The following is a 22,353-nucleotide window of genomic DNA, read 5'->3' as shown; positions in this document are numbered from 1 at the left end:
ATGAAGCCTAGGGGAAATGGAAGGTAGAGACAGGAAAATCTCCCAGAAATGCTTGGGCCAGTTTACTTGGAGTATGCCATGCCTCAGAAAGAAAAGAGAAATCCTGCCTGGAAAAGGTGAAACAGAGTATTGACTCCCAACAGTTGTCATCCTCTGACGGCCACAATCACACCATGGCACAATCATGCCATGTCACATGGATGACTGCACTAACACACACATATCACACAGGCACACATGCAATCAAAAATGAAAGGCTGAGATGGCTCAGCTAATAAGGGTGCCTGCCACCAAGTCTGACTACCAGCAGTCAATCTCCAGGACCCAGATTAGAGGAAAAGAGCCACTTCTACAAACAAGTTGTCTTCTAACCTTCATGTGAACACAGTGACACATGTACACCCTGGCACATGCAAAATAAATAAATAAAAGTATAACTTAAAATCATGGAAGATTTTGAGCTACCTTGTTAACATTATGCTTTCCAGAACTATCTACTTTTTTGCAAATTTCATATGACTATAAATGTGTTTAAAGTCTATAAAACTAGAAAAGAGAACAAGAAAGGGTAAAAACAGACACCATGGAAGGACAAGGGTGAGCAAAAGCACAAGTGACTTATAGGAGGAAAAGAAACTGGGTACAGGACAGAATTGGGGGTCAGGCAGGGTAGTGGAAAAGAGGAAAAAAGAAGAAAATCTACTGAAACACATGCTGTTGGAAAATGCCTTGGTGTCTAATATCCTGTATGTGAATTTAAATGAAGCTGTACAACTAAAAAGAGGCTGGAAAGATGGCTCAGCAGTCAAGAGCACATATTGCTCTTGCAGAGGATCTGAGTTTAGTCCTCAGCACCCACATAGCAGCTCACAACTTCCTGTAACTCAGCTCCCTGGGATCCAATGCCTTAGGCCTCCTTAAACACCTGCACTGACAGCCCCCCTCCACATACACATAATTTAAATTTTGCTTAATTAATATTTTTAAATAAAGAAACAAAATCTCACTCCAAGGAAGCTGCAAAACTAGTTTTTACTTCAAAACACAGCAGCAAATAATATATACTTTAAGTTAATATATTAAATACAATTTTAAAGAAAATAAAAAGAATATTATTTTAATATGAAAGAAAATTAACAAGTATAATTCATTTGATTCGTTTTTAGCATAGGTTTTGTAAATGACAAAACATTTTTAGTAAAAAATTAATGTCTGGCCACAAAATGACTCCGTGGATAAAGCACTTTCCATACAAATATGAAGACTGGAGTATGGATCCCTGTCACACACTCTAAATGGCTGGAAGAGCCTGGGAGTCAGCATACAATCCCAGCACTCAGAAGACAGAGTCAGAACTCCTGGAACAAGCTACCTAAATAGATTAGCCAAAATGGTGAGCTCCAGGACTCTGGGCTCAATAAAAGATCCTACCTCAGTGAATTAAACATGGAAAGTGATCAATAAGACACTTGCTCTCAACCTCTGGCCTATCCATACACACATACAAGCAAGTATACTCACATACTTGTGCACTCACATACAAATAAACACTTATACACATACCACACACCACACACACACACACACACACACACACACACACACACACACATAATGTTTAATGCCACTACTTCTAAGTGGCAAACAGTTATAATCTCAGCACTAGGGAAGCCAAGGCAGGAAGAAAAGTTCTAAATCAGGGCTGGCTACATAACAAGAACTTTCATATTCATGTCTCTTGCTAATTCTGCTGTTGTTCCTAGATGCACAAGGTATTCATGATCACCCAGATCATTAAAATTACATTAAAAGATTCAAAATTATTAAAACTGATGCCACAAAGCATGCTCACCTACAAACCTATGGAATTTTGTTACTAAAACCCTAAGATGATTATGTGAAATAGGTCAAGTCTTACAGTATTTAAAGACTATTTTTTCCTAAGATAGTAATCCCTAGATATAAAGAAAGAAAAACACTTTGTAAGTATTGTAATATATGGACACTTTTCTACATACTATTCTTAGTGTAGTTACATTAATTCATGCAATGCAGTAATAATAACTAGACTTTAAAATAAATTCACATGAATTGGTTGATAATTATAATCTAAAACAAAAACAGATTAGCATGCTTCATCCTTGTTAAGTACAAGTTAAAACAGTGAAATGGAGTGGCTGATGGCATAGCACACTGAAACACTATAAAAAGGCTTGGCAAACTACAATGCTGGCCCAATTCTGGACTGAGCTTTGAGCTAAACAAAATGACTGTAAAGCATACTTTAAGGTTTGTAAAAGGAAGAGCAAAGAAGTATATGTGACTAGAGACCTTACATATTCCACAGAGCCAAAAGTATTATCTGACCCTTAACAGAAACACTACAAACAACTGTCAATTCCTGATTTAAAAACAAATAAAAGCAAACAAACAAAAGTATTTTTAAGTACCAGAGGAATTTAAGAATACTATAAAATTATAAGATAAGGCTGCCAATTAATCAAATAGCATTAAAATTAAGAGGAGGTCTGGCTTTAACAAGAATGAAAGAACTTGGAGTTAAAACTATCTGTAACTGCAAAAATAATGATTTGTCAAGGGCAAATTATAAAGGATTTTTTAAAAGCCAATGAGTATTAAAACCAGTTCCTCCCAAAAGACAGGAAGCCTTAGGAAGAGCATTCTGTAACATAAAGATTATAAACAGCAAAGATAAACAGCACATAACTCTCTCATTCCGGTACAACTCATCCCTTACCAGCATTTTTATAATGAAAACAATTGATTCTTGTTATTTGTGATTGCTCTGTTCTATAAAGTAGCTGAGAACTACTGCTCCTGGGGAAAATCCAGGGTTAGCTTCCCATGATTCACTGGTTTTATTTTCATCAATATATAACCTTGTTTCACATTCATTTCTAATTCAGGACATTTTATTTAATATATTTTATTGATTCATTAACACTGACCTCATGGCCAGCAGCACTGTAACTCATGCTTGGATAAAGCTAATCAACATTGTTACAAGGAGGAGGAAGAGGTAGGAGAAAAACGAGGAAGGATAAGGAAGAGGCACACATTATCACATAGACACTAATGAAATTGTACTGGGGTTGCAAGCTCTGATCTGCATTCTCAGAGTCTCAGTCTAATAGGAGAGACAATATATAATGCAACAGCTTATGTCAATGAGTGTTAATAATATAGGTATACACAAATGACTATAGAAACCACCAACCTAGCCCAAGCCCTTCTCATCTATTTGGTAAAGTAGTACAAACAGGGCAGATTTCAGAGTCAAATTTGAATGTAAATTATGGCTCTACTCTTTATTCATGATGTGGCTCTGAGAAAGTGAATTCATGTGTCAATGTCCATATGTCTAATGTCACCTATCACAAAGGAACTAACACAGAGAAAAGGTTCAGTATATATTAGCTGTTACCATCATCATCATCATTGCTGTCATCCTTAGTCTCTCCTAGCCCATGGCCACGACTCTATAGTCTCATCTAACTCCAGCCAAGTGTAATTGCCTCTGTCAAGTCAAGATAATTTTATTGTCAATCAGATCACCATCCTGCTTCAAGAAAATAAATTGGCTTCCTCTTTCCTCACACACTGCTTAAAACCATTTTTTACCTTTCATGTTCTCTGTAATCTATCTCCAGTCTATACAGGTAGTCTTCTTTCTCCCTAACTCTTATCCTGAGCTTTTTATTTCATGTGTCATTGGCATGACCATTTGCTCCTCAAGTAGACTATTAACTCCTTAGGGACAAAGGTAGAATACATACTTTTTTTTTTTTTTTTTTTTTTTTTTTTGGCAGCGATGACAGCTATAGCTAGATTGATACGGAGATTCAAGGAGAAAAGATGTGGGCTCAGGAAATCTGTGAGTTAATTGTTTATCATTTACTTTTGATCGCTTCTTCGCCTTTTGGCTAAAATCAAGTGTATCTTTCATTTCTAAAGAATTTTGTTCAGGAAATCCACCATGACATTTTAAAATGTCAGATCTAATAGCAGCAGCAAATGCTGTGGGCAGGTTAGAATAGTTTCACTGTTGGAGAAAACTGAAGCTGGCCTACATTATAATCTGTCCTCACAGAATTACAACCACAAGATTTAGCCTTTTGATCAATACAATTCAGAAAAGTGATTGTGCTTTCTCCTTTCTCAAAGAAAGAGAAATCCTATTTTAGACACCTGTGGTAACATGCCTCAGTAGCTGCTGGCACCCTAGAATATAGCTATGCAACAAGTGCCTCATACAAACAGCCAGCTGGTCCTTCAAATTGAGATTTGTAAAATTCAATTGTGCTTGCAATATTGCAAGTATAAAACGCTTTTAAATATTTGGCTCAGGAACTTAGTGAGTCTATTTCTAGTACCTAATGAGCTGTGACAAGTTGAGATTAGTCATCAAAATATAGGACAGCCATTAGCAGCTTAATAGAATTTCGTACTTTCCAGTGCCCGAGGCCAGTTCGCTTGTGAAGGTCTAAAAGGCAAAGGTAAAAATGCTATCACTGAAGGAACACAAGGCTGTGAAATAGAAAAATTGGGTTCTAGCCGACCTTTTGTATACACTACGCCTCAAATTCCCCACTTTTCAAAGGAGGTTGCACTACAAAGCATCCAGAGTTTCTTCTCATTATGACAATGTATGATGGTAAATGACTGATAATTTTCAAGTATATAATTTTGTAGCAAATAAGCTATTGTCACCCTTTTCCTCCAAAAGGGAAAGTCACCAGAAGTCATGAATATTTTATATTTAGTGATGTTGCACTGATTATAACATATGTTTACTCACATCAAACATCGTGAATATGGAAACTACAGGGAATTTTAATATTTTAGAAAATTTCTAACAATTTAGAAGTTGATGAGGTACCCTGGAAGCAGGAAGCGTGGGAAGCAGAAAGACTCAGAGAGGGGCAAATATAAAGTAGCAGCAGGGAAGGGAAGGAGAATGGAGAAGCAAGGGAGGAGAGCATCGAGTTGAACACACTATTTAAAAAGACATTATGCTATCTAATACTGTATGTGCTAATTTAAAAATGAAGTTAGGGGCTTGAGAAATGGCACAGTGGTCAAGAACACTGGCTGCTCTTCGAGAGAGGACCAGGGTTCAATTCCCAGCATAGACATGGTAGCTCACAACCATCTGTGACTCCAGTTCCATGTTCTCTTCTGGCCTCTGTGGGCACCAGACACACAAGTGGTGTACATACATACACAGAAGCAAAATACCCATACACACAAAATACTAAATTCAATACAATTAAGAACTATTCCCTCAAGTTTATTTGAAAACTTCATTCTGAAGTCCTACTTGCTTCTTTCTTTTTAAACGATAAGTATTTATTTTGTGTGTGTTCTGGGGATGGACATGCCATGCACATATGTGAAGGTCAGAGTATAATTTATGGAAGTTGGTTCTCTCTTTCTACCATGTAAGCCCTGGGATTCAAACTCAGATCTTCAGGTACGGGGGCAAGTGCCTTAAGCCACAAAGCCATCTTGCTAGACCTTCTATTTTCTGTTTTGCTAAGGATAGTAGAATTTGTATGGTAAGAAAAGAAGCAATACAAAGTATTACTAAACACGATAGATGGAGTAGAAATACTCATCATGATTTGATCAGCAACTTGAAAGCGTTGAAGCATTCAGATGTAGAAATAGCACTAGCTACTACTCATAGCATGACTGTGTTTAGTCACAGATCTGTGCTTAAGGAAATATGACAAAAACTAGTTAGTCATGCCTTATTTGTATAAAAAAAAAAAAAGAAGTGTTTAGGGCAGATACTTAGGGCCCTCATCACAAGTGCTACTTATACTACGAACAATTAGAATTAAAATTAATTTAAAAGGCAGCTCCTCTATCCCACCAAGCCACATTTTAAGGCCTCCATAGATCAATGTGTCTCTGGTGCTATTGTACTGGACAGCACAGACTAAGATAGTTTCTGTTACTGAAGGCAGTTTTATTAAACGGTGCTGCTTCGGAGCTGCAACATTTAATAACTTGTGATTCTTTCAAAAAAGAGAGATTAAACTATTCTCATATCAATTTTTAACTCTATATCTATCCATTCAGAGCATATATATGCTGCCTTGAAACTGGGAGCAAAGCTAGTCATGGTCACTGTGAAGAAATACAATGGTGTTAATTCTTCCAAGAAGGAAGAATGGAAATACTAAAAATGAGAAAGTTTATCCTCATATGGGATGGGTTTTCCTGAAAGATGCCTAACTCTATAATTTAGAGAATGGTGATCATAAAAAAACAAACATATATTTTATTTACATTTTTCTCAGTCTTAAACAAAACACAGAAGCTGTTCTGGGAATACAAACATAAAAAACAAATTGCCCCATCCCCTCTCAGTGCCATCTCTGAAGAAACATGTCATCCATTATTTTCCTAGCTTCTTCAGACCAAACTCTGCATCACTGCTCCACAAAACATCCCTTTTCAGAACAGATGACTCTGGGTTTCTGTTCACGTGGGGTGGGGGAGGGCGTAGTGCAGGTGCCACAGTGCATGCACACATTGTGGTCAGGGACAAGTGTGCAGCCTGTTCTCTCCTCCTACCTACGTGGGTTCTGGCACAGAACTCAGCTCAGCAGACTTGCTCTACAAGTTCTTTTACCAGATTAATTAATTCCCAGAACCCAAAACTGCTAGATAAGGGCTCACAATGAAGCTTCCCATAACCCTTTAATTAGATTTGGCTTCTCATGTTACTTTGAACCTCACCATTTCCATTTTACAATGAAGCAAATAAATCTAAGAGGCCTTATAGCCAATTTATCTCTGGGTTTGTATCAGATACATGTTTTAGTACAAATTAGTGATAGCAAATCATTAAGTTATTCTTATACAAATGTCAGAGCCAAGATCTAAAATATAGAGTAGTTATATCATCTTTATCCAGTCTTTTGACTTTTTACAATAAACAGTTTTCAATGGTAATTATTTGCTATTACCTTGAGTTTTCTAAAATGTATTTTATAAAACATGTGAATACCAATTTTGTTTTTCCAGCCTAAGAATGTCATGGGGACACATAATTCATTATAACCCCAATCATCTAAAATAAGGAAGGAGAAAATCATATTCTTAAGGAAAAATTTTCTTTTATTCATCTACAACTTTACTAATAATTTAATTTTTAAAAATCAAATAGTGTGATTACAAATGAGATTCATTTCCTTGTTCAGACACTAAAAAATGTCTTCTTCACAAAAAACATTTAACCTAAGCATTAAAGAGCAATAACAGCTGAGCAAGATATCCCACCCTAGGCAATGTGTTCCAAGAAGCCAGTTCATGCACCTGGGATGAGTCCTGGTCTCACTGCCAGGGGCTCCCCAAACACATCTAGCCATGTAACTGTCACCCACTGTTCAGAGGGCCTAGTTTGGTCCCATGTAGTTTCCCCAGCTGACAGGCCAGAATCTGTGAGCTCCCACTAGCTTGGGTCAGCTGTCCTTGCGGTTTTCCCCATCTTGATCTTGACCTCACTTGCTCCTGTGATCCCTCCTCCCTCTCATTGACTGAAGTCTAGGAGCTCAGCCCAGTGCTTGGAGTGGGGAGGGGCTTGGTCCAGCCTCAATTTAGTATGCCAGACTTTGTTGACTCCCCAAAGGAGGCCTTACTCACTCTGAGGAGTGGACTAGAGTGGGGGATGGGAGGTGAGAGGGGGGACAGGAGAAAGAGAGGGAGGGGGAACTTGGGTTGATATGTAAAATTAAAAAAAAAAAACATTTTTAAATTAAAAAAAGACAAAAAACTCAAACCTGTGGGACACACCATAGTATTAGTTTCACCAACAGACATGGTCGTGTGTACACAAAGAATAAAATCCAAATAAAAAACTTAACTTTAAAAAAAAATAACAACAATAACAGCAAATAGAGACACAGGATACATGTGAAAGTAAAATATTCTGAAGATTTCCGCTGTCTAGAACTTTTAGTGAAGTCCTAAAATCATAAGAAGGAGAAAGAAACAGGACAACATAACAAAATATCCTGTCCAAAAAGCTTTCCTGAAACATCAATAATTAACTGAAAGAAAGAGGTAAAGAACTGAGACAAGGGCATTCCAGTGGCTGTCTTTATAAAAAGCTCCATTAATGAATATACCAGTCAAGAAGTAAAAGAAATGACAGGAAATAGAAGAAAGAACAGATGCAGAGCAAATGACGGTAGTGGAGGCACTCCACCGTTAGAAAAGAAAGAAAAAATGTAGAGAGTTAAAATAAGATGAGGAATGGCTCTGCTCTCTGGTAGAAGTACTACAGCATTGTGCCATACCTTACTACAATGCCTCCAGTCACATAAAGGTTCTCTGAAGACACCAAGTTCTGTGTCTGTGGAGCACTTAGCATGTTCCCAGGAACTTGGCATACATTGAGTTTGTAAATCTTCATGATAATTCAATAGTCAGTATCAGATGCTGGGAAATAGACTTGGGTGAGGTCACTGGGTTCTTTTATCCACGAATTTCCCTTTTCTGCTCTCCACTCTTAATTTGACTCTTCTAATTACCTTAGTGAGGACAGGTGTCTGTACCTGGCTTGGGGGACAGGCTGTGACTCCCCAAGTTCAATAACAAAATGGCAACTCAGATGGACTTAAGACACATTTTGGGGGTGTCTGCCACTAGCAATGAGCTGACCCTAAGTGGACAGGAAAGATGGAATTTTCCAGCAGGAACATTTTCTCCAGGGACATTTTCCCATCTTTACAGTTCAGTCAGAATTAGCTGCTTTTTACCTCTATTTGGTGAAGCAAAAAAATGTGTTTGGGCTGGAGACATGGCTCATCGCTTCTCGGCCTTTTGGCTAAGATGAAGTGCGGAGACATGGCTCAGTGGTTTAGAGTTAAGTCCTGCTCTTTCAGGGACCAGAGTTCTGTTCCTAGCACCCACTATCAGGCCGCTCAAAATGGCCTATACTTTCAGCTCCAAGGAATCTGATACCTTCTTCTAATTTCCATGAACATCCCCACCACACTTTTTTTTAAATTTCTGACAATTTAAAACTTGATAGTGTTGGATATTTCTGTATTTACTTTTAAAATCTAGTCTGTCTTTAACACAGATTTATACAAAGGCTAAAAAAAAATACAAAATAAAAAATTGGTATCTCACCCCAATTATAAAACTCCAGTTTGAGAACTAACAAGATTCATCTACTTCAAAATTGTTAATGCTCTAATGTAAAGGTACCAATGTAAAACGAGAACTTAATTCTTAAATCTAAAACAACCAAAAGTTGTTAAACAGATTGTCTTACTCTTTGTGATAAACTTAAGGCACGATTTTATGTTTTGCTTAAAAATTGACTTATATTTTTTGCTGTTTGAATTTCAGACTTGTGGCTACTTAGAAAAGTGTCTTCACAAAGTCAAAATTCATTTCAGGATCGGTTTTACATTGAAGTCTTTTAAATAACTACTTTGTAAGTAACTAATTTAAATTGACTCTACTACAATTGATGCCTTATGTATCTGTGACTAGAAACATATATAGCTGTGCATCTAAGCCTTATTGTACACCATTTACAAACTTAAAAGCATGTAAGGTTCATACATGTAAAATAACCTACAAGTGTTATTGCTCAGCACAGTGACTTCTAAACAACCAAGTGTGGAAGGGGAGACAGTTAACAGATTGTAGCCAGCCAGAGCCAGTCTAAGCAATGGGCACAGCATGCCAGAATATGCACAGCTTGTCCTGGACCATGGGCCCGACATTATCCTGAATATGAATGAGAAACAACTCAAAGATTAGGGATTATGGAGAACTAACAAAAAAAATTCTTCCCAACCCTTTCTTTCATCTTGAAACACTCCTCTGAGTCCTACACTGGATAACATAACCCTAAAATGTGTCCTCTACAAACCCTGCATTTCTCAACTTAGAAAAACATCTTTTCTCTCTCTCCAATAACTAATAAAGGTTATGATATTTGTCTCGGCCACTGGCACATGCAGCAATAAGCATGATGTATATATTTAATAAACATGAATAAATAATTTGATAGATAGGTAAATAGGCTGTTTCAAATGCCAAAAAATATATTCTTCCCATCCTCATAGCTTCACCTAACTGTGTTCTTTAAAGAAATAACCAATACAAATGATGGAATATTTTCATGTTATATTGGACCTTGATGTAGATGTAACCGTCTTGTTAAATAAGAAACACAGAGCCAATGCAAAGATGAAAGCCCAAGAGGTCAGAGCTAAGAGCTAAAAACCTTACGCTTCACTGCTGCTACTGTCCTCTTCATCCAAGAGACCTAATTCCTGTGTTTGTCTTTTTTATAGACTTTCTGTTCTGCCTTCTCATTGGTTGTAAACCCAACCACATTGCTGTGGATATTGATTTATATAAATAAAACACTGATTGGCCAATAGCCAGACAGGAAGTATAGGTAGGACTAACAGAGAGGAGAATTGAGGGAACAGGAAGGTGAAGGGAGACATTGCCAGCCGCCACCATGACAAGCAGCATGTGAAGATGCCAGTAAGCCACGAACCATGTGGCAAGATATAGATTTATAGAAATGGGTTAATTTAAGACATGAGAACATTTAGCAAGAAGCCTGCCATGGCCATACACTTTGTAAATAATAAAAGTGTCTATGTGTTTATTTTATAAGTAGGCTAAGGGACTACCAGGGCTTGGCAGGACCCGGAGAGAAAAATCCAGCTACAAATAGCACCCAACAGCTCAAGTTTCCACCTTAAACCTGAGAATATTTAATAACCAATTCTAAACAGAGCCAAAACCAGGTTCCTGCTTCATGTCTTAAAAAATACAGATAATTAGTCTTTTATGATAGTTAAACTTGTAACATGTTAGTTAAGTTAGGTATACAAAGATATATTTCAGATAGACAGGTAATCTTCAAATACTTCAAAGACCTACAAAATATGGCATTTAAAATATTTTTAAAAATTTAGACTTTCTGGACAGTGAGACATGTCTGCTCCTGGCAGCACTGATTTACTTCAGACAGGAGGATGGACATTGAAGACACTCCATTTAAAATTTATCTTCACCTTGACAAAAATAGCCATTTTGACAAGAAACTGTTCTTGCCTGGACTGATTAAAAAAATGTATCGACTGGACATAAAGGACCCATAGAAAGGTGACCACTAACTTTGCTTGAAAAAATGGTCCTTCAGGTTCCTGCTTTGCAGAGGAAACTGCCAGACATTCTACAGGACACGGAGACTCTGGCCCTATGGACCAAAGACAGATGCCCCAACTTTACAAGAGAACTTTGGATGACTTTCCAGGCTGCCAGCTGTCTCTGTCTAGCCTGCAAAACTCCTGAAAGTTGCTTACATCATTCTCCCATTTCGCAGGTAATATTATATCCTTGTGAGGTCTTTGATGTAGTTAAAGCTAGATAGTTATAATTTTCCTTAGTTATGATAAAAGATAAGTTAAATATAAAACCTTAAACTCACAAATATAAGATAAATAGGATATTTTCTTTAATATTGTAACTGTAATTCTTGCTCGATAATTGTTTTGTTATATGTAATTTACTATATTAAAGTTAAAACCTTCCTTTTTGAAAAAGAAGAAAAGGGGAAGTGCTGTGGATATTGCTCTATATAAATAAAACACTGATTGGCCAGTAGCCAGACAGGAAGTATAGGCAGGACTAACAGAGAGGAGAATTGAGGGAACAGGAAAGTCGGAGGGACACTGCCAGCCGCCACCATGACAAGCAGCATGTGAAGATGCCGATAAGCCACAAGCCATGTGACAAGATATAAATTTATAGAAATGGGTTAATTTAAGATATAAGAACAGTTGGCAAGAAGCCTGACACTGCCATACAGTTTGCAAATAATATAAGCGTCTGTGTGTTTATTTTATAAGTGGGCTAAGGGACTTCCAGGGCTTGGTGGGAACCGGAGAGAAAAATCCAGCTACACCACATGACTTCCTCATCACTGCCTGTCTGTACAGACCTCCAGGTCTTCTATGGTTGGTATTGAGATTAAAGACATGTGTCTCCATGCTGGCTGTATCCTTGAACACACAGAGATCCGCCTAGCTCTGCCTCCCAAGAGCTGGGATTAAAGGCGTGCACCACCACCACCCAGCTTCTGCTATGGCTTGCTATTAGCTCTGACCCCCAGGCAACTTTATTTATTAATATATGAATAAAATCACATTTCAGCACAAATAAAATATCACCATATTTTCTTTAGTCTCTTTAGTTGCTGATTCCTAAAACCAACTGGCATTTATAATGATGGGACTTCAGAGACCCTCCCACTCTCTGGATACAATGGTTTCATTATATGTATGGTATAATGCTGACCTCTTACTGTCTTACATACTTAAAAGGGCATTAAAAATAGCCATTCTAGACAATTGTGCTAATTAAAACCTGGAGCTATTATATATAATATTCTTATATGTTTATTAAAATTTTATATATTTAACACATACATATATCTCTATATATAATATATACTCTTATAATAAGTATTTTGCTATTGTATTTAGATATACTTGTATATAATCTATTTGTAATAACTATCACTATTCCCCAAATTTTTAAGAGATTTTGTCAGTGCTATAGACTTATTCTACTAAACCAAAGATTCTACATTTTGCTTTAGAAATAGCTTCCATACAGTACTTCTGTATAATTATGCTAAATGTTACTTGATGTTTTACATGTATAGATGCCTCAAACTATGTAAACCTTGTAAAGATTAACAGTTATTGGATATTTATAAATATTTACAATTAATTTTCAAAATAATTTTCCTCTTGATGGTTATGTTTCTTTAAGCCTTGTCACTAAACTGTCAACATTCTACAGAAGTACAGCTTCTGACAAAAGACCCCAATCATTTTTGAAATGCTAGGACATTACCCACAGCACAAGCAGAAAGAACTTCAGGCATGCCAGTGAGCAGAGCTGCTGCTTCTATACTTCAGGTACCTAAAATTGAGCCTAAAGGGATTATTGGCACTAATTCATTGACATCTGTCACTTACCAACCCTGTTCAATGTGGATTAATTCAGACAAACCAAGACAAATCTTCTCTGACCTCAGAGAATAAATGGAGAACAAACTATCAGATGATTAATTAGTAATGCCTTCAGAGAATATTATTTGGAAACAAACAAGAAGTAGTCAAAACTGAAATAAAGTCACACTGGTTCTGGTAGCGCTTTCCCATAATCCCAGCATTTTGGAAACTGAAACAGGAGGACCTTAAGTTTCAGGTCAATCTAGGCTTCATGATGACACCCTATCCTTAATGAACAAAATGAAGTTGCTTTGTCAGCTCTTCCAAAAGTAACTGAAAGCCAAAAGGTTATAAAAAAAATGTTTCTTAGGCATTGCTACCTGGCACTAACTAAATGTGTTTTAATGTTGGTCCCTACTTGAATTCTGCTTATTATATTTTTTCAAAGAGACATATTCCACCTCAAGACTGAGGTATTAGACAGAAAGTGGGGAATTATAACTGGCATGACAGAAAATGAAGCTATTATTCTAAAGAGACTTGTGTTTCTCAATCTGACCCTCCCACAACTGAAGCAATGAACTCCAAAGAAATGGGAATTTCCTCAGGAATCTCATGCTGGAACAAGGAACAAGCCCAATCAGAGGGAGAACTTGTGTTTTGGAAAGGAATTTCATATAGTTCTAACAACAACTTGTTGGACTCTCTTAAAGAATGAGACTGATCCCAGACAAGGATGAACCAATGGTGGGCAGGACCACACCTTGTCTGGAATTGCTTAGCTGTGCAAATCTTAGGCCTTCTATTTTAAATTTAATCTCACTTCAGGCCTCCAAGACAGACTTGGAGGTTTCTAAAGATGGACGTGTAGGTTTTCCCTAGATTTCTTTGTCCTTCTTCGCAATGTGACCACATTGAATATCATTTTTCTGCCTCGCACTATTAAAAAAAGTTTAGATTCTTCCATCTCTGTGCTCTGTTGCCCACATTCAAATGCCATTTAAAATGAGCATGGGAGCTAGTATGTTATTGAAATCTAAATATTGTGAAACACTAACAGCAAGTAGTGATGTGTGACACACCTTAGGACGAATGTGCTCACAAAAAATGTGGTCTAATAATACACTGTGATGGAAAAGTGGTAGATAATTAACATTTTCTGAATGCTTCTTCTGCATGGGAAAGTATGTTAATAGTGCAGAAAGTATACATAATATTTTGAAAGGGTCAGGTAAGTAAATAGATACAAGTACTCTGTAAGGTCCTTGAAGGACTGAAAAAACACTGAGGGAAAAGGCTCTCTATTCACTGAGCAAATCACCAAGCCTGCCCATAAAGTCAACAAGTTGTATACATTCTGTTCACACTTATGAAGACAAAAAGCAAACAACACCAATACACTTTTCCAGATAGCAATTTCTAAGATTCTTTCTGAGCTCAATTATCCATTCAAGTCTACTTCATTTAAATATTATAACAGCCACAACATAGTTCAATTAGCAAAACTGGGAAACAGAAGAGAAGGAGTGAAGAAGAATGGGTTTAACTCCCTAGTCTAAGATGGATGGGAATTACATGGTACTTGTGAGATTTGCATAAATATTAAAGCTCTAGCACTTAAAAGGCCAATCATAAGATAACCAGAACAAACAGCCCAGCTTAATGTGGCTGCATAATTCAGTAATAGAACTAGAATGATAACATATTTTAAACACTGAATATTTTAATTAAAATATTATATGAAAAAACTAAATTATTTTGGAATTTCTAAACATGTTATGACTCTAGATGGTATTGCAGTTATTACTGAATGGTACTTGAAAATTTATCTTAGGTAAATAAAAATCTAAGAAGTACAAAAATAAAAATAAAAATATATATAAACAATATAATTAGAATCTTTCAGAAACAGCAAAAGATTGGCATAGTCAACTTGATTCAGTTTATGGATATCAAGGTCAGACAAATATTATACACTGTCAAAACCAGCAATTTTATTTTAAAAACTGCCTGAAGGCCATGTTTCATACACATGTAAACACATGTGCATTATATGCAGGGGAAAATGAGGCTCTGCACAGCTCATAGAGATGTAGGAAAGGAACACTGAACAGAAACACTCAAGAAGATGCCTTTCAAGTTGCTTTCAGTTTAGGGTTCATATGTTACAAAATTTCAAAACAATTAAATAAGCTGTATGGGGTTGCTAAATTAATCTTTCTAAATTATTGCTTCATTCTCCCACCTCAACAAGCATCTTTATTCACCTCTGCCCATACACCCTTTGACTCCAGCTAAATGAATCTTTCCAGGCCTCAAACATGTAAAGCACACTCGTTTCTCTCAGTACATAGACTCCCTTCATCTTCCCTACTAGAACGACCTCCCAAATCCTGTAACTAACATACCTGGCAAATAGCAGGTACTCAAAAGGAGACATTGTTAATATGCTTACTTAGTTCTGCCCTGCTCTGAAAGACTAGCTCAAGTTCCACTGGCTCACTCAAATCCATCTCTCCAAATTCATATAACTCTTTGTATAAAGCAATAATCTGGAACTTACAAATATAATGTTATATTATTATTTTTGAACGCATGCAACCCATTTTCTCTCCTAAAATAGAGTTCTGTTGGGTAGCAGTATGTTTCTCTGAGCCCAATGAACTTTGGAATACCAATGACTTCATATTCAAATAATGAAGGATCCCTAACTGTAAACAAGGTAGTAAAAATACAGAATCTAGTAAGCTCTTTTATGTAACAGCTATTGAAAGTCTATTTGTAGTAGCAATTAAAATCAACTACAAAACAACTGAAAATCTTAAGGTTAATCAATGCTATTAATTTTTAACTTTCTGAAAAACAGGAGGGCTATTGTAAAACATCTCCCAAAATGTATTTACTCTGAAATTTTGCACATGCTCATAGGTTCCAAGACTAAAATAATATTTTATCTTGATATCTCTCACACTCTAAGAAGGAAACATTAAAATAGATAAAATGTTTGAAATACTTAAAAAGGAGGATATTAATTTATAACATATTTCTAGCCCAAATTTCAAATTTTTGAAGATCACTTCTTAGTGCCAACAGAGCATAACTGTTTTTTACTAAAGAAAGAACTCAACTTCACATATAACATGGAAAAGACTTTGTAAAATTAATCATACTGTATCAAATACATAAATAGTATTTTCTACTCAGATCAATATACTTTTAGCTAGAATAACCAATAATCTTTTCATTAGTGAGTTCCCCAGGGAAAAATATACTTGTAGTATAACTGCTTAAATATTTTAAATATTGTTTAAATAGACCACATTTTTTTTTTTTTTTGGTTTTTCGAGACAGGGTTTCTCTGTGTAGCTTTGTGCCTTTCCTGGATCTCGCTCTGTAGACCAGGCTGGCCTCGAACTCACAGAGACCCACCTGCCTCTGCCTCTGCCTCCCGAGTGCTGGGATTAAAGGCATGCGCCACCACTGCCCGGCTAATAGACTACATTTTGTGTAGGCCAAAAGAACAGTGAAAAGAGACTGTTGTAACAAGTTTAGAAGAAATGAAGATATTCTAAAGAGATTTGCCTCTCAATTTGACTATCAAACTACTGAAACAAAAGATTCCAAAGACATGGTAATTTTCCCCTCGAAATTTCATCCTTGAAGAAGAGGCCTCAGTCAAATGGGAAACTTGTCTCCTGGAGAGAGATTTCACACAGTTCTAACAACTTGCCAACCACCTTACATGATGAAACTGAAGTTCAGTGATGGGTCAACATGCAGGACCACACTTAGACTGGGACTGCTTAGGTGTGCATATCCTTGGCCTCTATTTAAACTTTACATAACTTCAGGACCCCAAAGAAGGATTTGAGGGAATAATTGGGTATACTGGTCCCTCTTCTTAATGTGGCTGCAGTGAATAAATCTCCTTTATCTGCTCTCTACTTTTAATTGGCGCTTTTTTATGTTTTCATTTATTCTTTGGGAACTATATCACCACAGAGCTACATATGTAAACTCTGGATCACTAGATTGGAGTAGAAAACAATGGAAAGTTCTATTTCACCAACCTAGCTAAAGGAAAAAGCAGCCTACCTACCTCTTGTTTTTAATCATTGTTCTTCTTTGTAATCAATTCCTTCATTCACTCTTTATTTTTCCACTATCATTTGTTACAAATTATATTTTTTTCAATTCTTTTTTTTTTTGTGGTTTTTTCGAGACAGGGTTTCTCTGTGTAGCTTTGCGCCTTTCCTGGAGCTCACTTGGTAGCCCAGGCTGGCCTTGAACTCACAGAGATCCGCCTGGCTCTGCCTCCCGAGTGCTGGGATTAAAGGCGTGCGCCACCAACGCCCGGCTCAATTCTTTTTTTAAACCTCTATTTTCTAGTTCTTCTTTCTTTCCCAATATCTGTCTTTTCAGCAGAGAAGGGGGAAGTGTAACTAACTATACCAGTAGTGTTCTTTCTGGGTGATATCCTCTTTCTAAAGAGTTAAGTATGTACACACCAGAGGAAAGTAACATAGAGGCATACATACATAACTGATGAAATAACAGGTAGGGAGCAGAACAGAAATTGACTTGAAAGATCAAGAAGTGCTCCAGAATAAACTAATGACTATTAGATACAATATAATTGGTAAGAGATTAGTTTTACAAGCAAGGGACATATAACAGACATATCACTTTTTTAATTATGGGAATTTATATCTCAAAATACAAGACCTTCACAATATAGCTTCTGGTCCAGCCTCTCCTATAATGATAAAATCCTTTCTAAAACATATTACCAAGAAACCACAAACAGTATATTTGTGACCTGCAGTAAAAGGGAATGCTGTCAATAGAGCACGCTTCTGCCAAACTCTTTTTTTTTTACATCTTTGTGAGAAAGATCTTCAGTAGCCTGAGTTAATGACCATATAATTTTCACTGATCTCCATATACTCCTTTGAGTCATAAAGAAGAGGCTTACACTATCTTTCTTATCCATGAAAACACAACTTACTCTCTTTTTCTGAATCCTGGACTACATATACCCCTATGTATACTAGACAATTTTCCAAGGATAATAAAGTCTGTGATAATAACAAATGTCACTAAACTCATTCTTTACTTTAACAGATATACTACTATTTTTTGGTAGCTGAAACTGAAAAGAAAAAAAAAAAAGGTAGTAATGCTTCATCGTGGAGCTACAGACCAGGAGCTATTTCTTGGCAGCAACATAAAAGTCTTTGACAAGAGTGCCCTGTTTTAGAGTAATCACCAGTGTGTCACTAACAGAGGACCTGTATATATCAGGGTGCTTATTTTCTTCTGCAAATAGTGGGTAAGTGAATCATCTCTAAAAAAATAAAGTATCATTAAATCTACTAAGAACAAAAAGTCCTTCAGCCACAGTGTTATTTATTATATTAGAAAACAAAGAGCAAATACTTTACTGAAAAAGGAAATTCACACACACACACACACACACACACACACACACACACACACACACACACTGTATCTTCTTGCAAAACTCTTGGGGGAAAATGTGGTAACTGAACAACAATACAAACAACCCAAGTACAATAATAACAAAAAATGTACTTGTACAATTTGGTCCTTGCTCATCAGCATTTCAAAAAGTCAACTTCAGAAGGTTGAAATTAAAAATAAAAGCCTGTGAGAAACTATGAGAATATGCTTTGGGATGTGGGGACATACTGTGTTGGTTTTCATACTGCATGTGTTTTCCTGACAAGACCTGGGCATCTGGAGTTAGTGTGTTTGTTGTGATTTTTGCTATGTGTATTCAACCAAGCCAATCAATGTACATGTGAGCTATAGGCTGGACCACTTCTGGGAGACTGGAGGGTACAAACAACCCAATTTAAGATAACTTCAGTCAAAATGCCCAGCATCCAGGAATGACAGTAAATGCTGGTGTGGCTGTGCAGGGAAAGGACCCTTGTACATTGCTGGTGTGAGTATAAACTACTTCAGCCTCTTTGAAAATCAATTTGGATAGTCCTAAAAAACTACAACTAGATCCACCACAGGAGATAAGCAAACATCTAAGGAGTGCTCAGCCCGAAATCAGCTATCTCCATCACACTCGTTGTCTCCTAAGACTCACCGCCACCAAAGACTGGAAGGTAAGAAAACCACTGGGAAACATCTTCTGGATGCATGCTAGAGTTAACCATGAATTCAAAAACTCTGTTCGCCTACCCTACCTCAAGCCAGTCAAAGTTCCAAGGATTGGAAAGGGTCTCCTCTGCCCTAACGAGGAGTCATGGACAGTTTATAACCACAGGAGAGGGGAGAGTCAGTATTCCTCAGTGGTCTAACCCCAAGTATGGAGACCATTCTCCAATGGAGGATTCCACACCCTATACCCTGCTTACTTCATTAGGTTATTAAAAAGAAAAAGGAGGGGGAGAGAAGGAAGAGGAGGAGATAAAGGTGGAGATTGCATTTTCTAACACATGGCAGGGATGGGGGAGTTGGAAGGGTAGCTTTTTTTTCCTTTATATAGAGGAACTTGCTCTATAGACCAGGCTGACCTAAAATTCAGAGATCCATCGCCCTCTGCCTCCCGAGTGTTGGAATTAAAGATGTGCACTACCCCACATGGCTAGGACAGCTTTTGTTAATCCATGATAACTATTTTATATTTGGCAAGGAATTCTCTGCTGAAACATCTGCATTCAGATTTCTAGCTTGCTATTTGAAGGACAATGTAAGAGAGAGGATGACTGACAACTGTAAAGCTGACAAGGGCTTTCCTCAGAGAGACTTTCTCCTAGCCAAAGGAAAAAGAGCAAAAGATTCATGTCTAGCCACATGTCACTGCTACAGAAGCCTTCTATTATTCCTTTACTGCGCAGTAGCAGGATAACACCATTTGCTTCACACCATTAACTGCTGCATAATACAGGCTACCAGAGCAGGTTTATCACAGATGAGCACAGATTACCACCGAAGCTGCGGGGGTAACCACAGAAGTCAGACCTCTTCTGGCTAGTGCAGCCCACAGTGACTCTAGACCTCCAGTGACTTATTCATTGGACCCTAGTTGGTGCTGACCCTCACTGTGGCTGTTTTACCTGATTGCTGCTGCTCCTGGTGTGCACAACCAATAGTTTGCAGGAGCCACGGCAGAGGCAATTCATAACCTGGATTTGGCACCCAAACCACAAAATATTCCATCGTACTACCATGGAGACCATGGCATACAAAAAGGAGTAGTTTAAATTAATAACCCTTACAAAGGTCAGTCAATAAGCTGGATTGGGGGTGCTTTGAGAACCCGGGACCAAAACTGGAAGTGACACTGGGCCCACATGGGTGGTCCAGTGTTGGGAATCTGAAATACACTTTAACCCTAAATCAATTTCCTAATGTAATTGAAACAACCATTTGGAGAAATTGCTTAGATCATCTATGACTCCCACCTTGCTAACAGCACCTGAACAGCCACATGAGTCCTTTTCTTAGCTGTGAGTACTACTGGAAAAATGTGCCCACCGGCAATACAGGAGGCTGCCCCTCTCCTTGTCCCAATGATGGTATAAATAGAGATGATAGGGACTACTGCCTTGAACACTATGGCTCTAATGAGGGGAAAAGAGCCTACAACAGATAATTTATCAAATAGATAGACATCAGACACCTTCAGTTACACTCCATGCCCAGATAGAGTCTTGACAAACAGTCAAGGCTTAAACTTCATTTTCATGTCCCAGGGAAGACTGTGTGATGCTAGGAAAAACTTGTTGCTTCTATGCTAACAAATCAAAAGTTATCATTAAAAAAAAACTTTATAAAAAATTTAAAATAACTTAGATCAAAAACATAAATAATTTCTGGTCCCATAAAACATCTGATTAAAACCCATGGCTCACAACTTTTCACTGCCCTAGATGTTCCCTTACCCGTCCTTTTTATAAAACTTGCTATAGGGCCTTCTATAATAAATTGCCTTTTAATGTTCATCAGACAAAAACTTCCCTCTGTTAGGCTAATGATCTTCAGGAACCAGTATTTACCCCTCAGCCAAGATAAAAAATTTAAACATAATTTTTAAAAGTGGGGGGATGAAATGACTAAGGTAATGCCATCCTGTTCCTATTCCATTTTCTGTTTGCTTAGATAGTTCTCAGCCCTTTACCCCCTCCCCAAAATGGTCATGTCTGCCTTGGCAACACATGTGAGATTTCCATGGCCTTGACCATAGTCCAGATATATTAACTAAAATAACTGGAAAGTTATGTCTGAAATAACTACTATATTCTGCCAGAAATAATTGTTTCAAGGTTACTGTGACCCTCATCTAACCTTGATGTATCTCTGTGGGTTTTGCCTTTAAAAGCTCTGTATCCCTGAACTTGGGCACCAAGAAACTTTTCAGAGTCACAAACCCACTGCTCTTGGTCTGGCCATCAAAAAAAGGACTTAGAACTAATAACTTATCAGTATGGTTGTCAATAACTATCTTGTGTGGATCATTACAGTTGGTCAATGTCACTCCCTTACCAAAGGGAACAAGCCTGTCCTACCTGTGGCCTACAGACCACATCCCACCCAATACAAAATTGTAAATGTATTTAAAACATTATAAGTTTGGGGTTTTTTTTTTTGTTTTTGTTTGATTTTGCTTTTTTTTTTTTTTTTTTTTTTTTTTTTTTGTAACTTGATTGTGATTCTCCAGAATAAACTTAGTAGATGACAGGTCGGTTGCATTATCAAAAGGTTGGTTGGACATGCCTGGTAGAAAGTAAATGAGAATGGGCAAGGGCATTTTAGGAATTGCAGAAAGAGCAGGTAAAAAGGGGCATGGAGAGATAAAGTAAGAAGTACAAAGGGGGGATTCCTGGGTGACAGGAAAGAAAGCTGGAAAGCAGAGGCTAGGTGAAGTGTTGTTATTTAGAAGTGTAACCTGACCCCTGAGAGCTGATAATGGAGAGCCTATAAAGGCTTTAAAGTAGAGGTACGAGTCTCATCTTGGTGTAAGTATTATAGCAGCACAGGAGAAAATGGATTCCATCAGAGGAATGGAGGGAGTGGAGTCCAGTTAGGAGAGAGGTCCGTAATTCAAGGGAAAGTATGAGGTCCCAAGCCGCAGAAATGCAGTAAGAATGGGAAATAATGAACAACATTAAGCCAACTTAAAATCAACGTCGGTTGATTGAATTACTGACACTCTTACCTCCTTCAAGCCTAACAGGGTCATTATACACTTAAAAAATACAGTGCATAAGTATTTGTAAACTAATGTTGAAACTCAAGAGAAAGCTGGCTCGCTTCCTCTACCCCATTCCTA

At 37.3% G+C, this 22,353-nt stretch overlaps 1 protein-coding gene across 1 annotated transcript in view; it reads right to left on the bottom strand.

Annotated features, from left to right (window-relative positions):
- Positions 1-22,353, bottom strand: part of Apool (apolipoprotein O like) — a 63,553-nt gene that overhangs the window by 40,638 nt on the left and 562 nt on the right. The window lies entirely within an intron of this gene.

The sequence above is a fragment of the Peromyscus leucopus genome, chromosome X (genome assembly GCF_004664715.2).
Source record: "Peromyscus leucopus breed LL Stock chromosome X, UCI_PerLeu_2.1, whole genome shotgun sequence".
NCBI classification, from domain to species: Eukaryota; Metazoa; Chordata; class Mammalia; order Rodentia; family Cricetidae; genus Peromyscus; species Peromyscus leucopus.
Note: the sequence above shows the minus strand (reverse complement) of the source record. Positions and strands in the feature narration are given on the sequence as shown.